The following is a 2,500-nucleotide window of genomic DNA, read 5'->3' as shown; positions in this document are numbered from 1 at the left end:
CTGTCACACGGAGCGACCTTCAGAAGATAACCACTGACCAGTTAAAGGACCAGACCCTCCGTGTCTCTCTCCCTCTCTGCTAGACTGTCCTGTGGTGTAGGGCGGGGCAAGGAGGAGGGTGGAGGAGGGGGGGGTGGGGGGGAGGGGGGGGGTGCAACAGGACAAGAAAAGCAGAGTGTAGCCATGGATACTCCGCATGATGGGAGGGAGGGATGGAGGGAGGGAGGGAGGGAGGAGGAGGAGGAGGAGTAAGGGTGGAGGGGGGGGCGGGGGGGGGGGGGGGGGGCAGCTAAAAGGAGCTGTGTGTTTTAAGTGTTGCCCGTGGTCGTGTTGCTGTGACGTTCTTCTTTTACCATGTTATATAAACCATGAAGACCGGAGCCGTGGACGAAACCAGAAAGACATTCTTCTCGTAGAGGAACATAGAGACATCAGAGCTGACCTACGGACACAAGTCAGACACACACCTGACTGCAGTGTCACACACACACACACACACACACACACACACACACACTTCCAGAAACACACACACACACACACAGAGAAACACACACCTCATACTACACTAGAGCCCCACCAGACTTTCTTAACTGACAAGGTGAGGTGGAAGAAGAGGATTAAACAGGAGGTGATGATGATGATGATGATGACGACTACGAAGAGGAACGATATTATTATAATGAAGATGATGATGAACATTTGGGCAGTTTAGACTCTTTGCCGGGGGGGGTGGGGGGGGGGTGGGTGGGGGGGCGGAGGGGTGCGGGAGGGGAGGGGGTGGGGGGGGGGGACTTCTTGCACGTGAATTATCTTACTCCATGTGTCTCTCTATCCGGAGCGGAAGCTACAGGGGACCCTCCTCACTGTCCTGTTGTCATAAACGGACCACCTCACTTTTACAGGAACAACCAACCAACAGACAGACATCGACTCTACCATGAAGAATATATCAGATACTTACTGGCACCTGTTCCTATTATCGCCCCTGAGTGTGATGCATGCCTCAGTCTCTCTGAGCTGTTGAGTTGCCTGGCTGGGTGTCTGGGTGTCTGGGTGTCTGGGAGGCTGGGTGGGTGGGTGGGTGGCTGGGTGGGTGGTAGGTTGATGGTGGGGTGTGCGGTGGGGAGAGCGTGACCCTGGTGCAGTGACTGGATGTGTGCCCCTGCCGCAGGCTAAGCCCTGAGTTTTCTAGCCTGTCCTATAGACCACGCCCACTATACCTGCTCTAACAACCTTTTATAGCAAAAAAAAAGAGAAAAAAAAGACAACGAAATAATCAAAAACAGAATACTAAATGTTATCATGTGTTGCTATAGGTGATAGAACCCTTCATGACCACGCCATTGGCTACGCCGATTTGAGTTGCTTTATTTCATTGGCCCCTCCTTCCTCTCTGTGCATCCTGTGTCTTCGCGTCATTGGTTGACCGACCCGTCTGTTCTCCATGCGACCAATCCCAGACAGGCAGAGGGTGTGGGGGCGGGCTGTGTCGGGGAGGTTGATGGGATGACTTAGCGATATCCAGAACCACACAGATAGAAACGCACTGCCTTGAGGAGACACTAGTCTCTATCCTGTGCGGTAGGGAACCATGACTCTACTCTACTCATTCTATTTCTATGCGTAGTGCAGTGGACATGCCCCTCCCACCAGGCCATCCAAGCAATATCGCCAACCAATTACACGCATGGGAATCAGACTGGGGGCAGGTCATACGGGATGGGGAAAAAAAGTGTGGCTCAAAATGAAATGGAAAGATTTAACTATAATGTATTCCTTTGCTCCCTCTCTTTATCTCTTCCCTCGCTCTCCCCTCCTTTTCTCCTGTCTCTCTCACTCTCTTTTTCTCTCTGTTACCCTCCCCATCCCTCTCTCTCTCCCCCCCCCCCTCTCTCTCTCTTTCTTTCTCTCCTATGTGTTGCTACATGAGGTACAGGATGCAGGTGAAACAGTGGGATTTTTCATCTAGGTGTTCATTTACCGTTTTATTTTCTATATGTACAATTTTTCTACAGTATTTTATTTTTATTTTTATTGTTACAGTTCTTTGATGAACATAAAGTGGAAATTTATTATGAAAAATAGTTTTGAAGATCTAATGAGTAAATAAAATATTACCCAAGTGAAAGTACTGTCTGAGTAATCCGCTCCTAATGCATGAGGGAGTGCAGGGCTTTATCTCTGACAGACCTGCTTCCATCTAAATAGGGCATACACACACACACACACAAACAAACCCTTACTGACACACGTACACACACATACACACAGAGATGCTTTGAAGTGTGACTCAGTGCAGTGGGAGGAGTGTGTCCCTGCGGAGTTGTTTGTCGGATAAAAGATCTCCAAATGTCTGAGCAACATTCAACAACCAACCTCTCAGGTGGGAGGAAGCAGTCGCATTTTAATGTTTAACCTCTCTCAATTTCATTCTCTCACTCCCCCTCCTTCCCTCCCTCCCTCCCTCCCTCTCCCTCCCTCCATCTCTCTCTCTCTC

This window comes from Argentina silus (genome assembly GCF_951799395.1).
Source record: "Argentina silus genome assembly, chromosome: 16".
Taxonomy (NCBI): domain Eukaryota; kingdom Metazoa; phylum Chordata; class Actinopteri; order Argentiniformes; family Argentinidae; genus Argentina; species Argentina silus.
The sequence above is the reverse complement of the archived record's forward strand: the minus strand, read 5'-3'. Positions refer to the sequence as shown.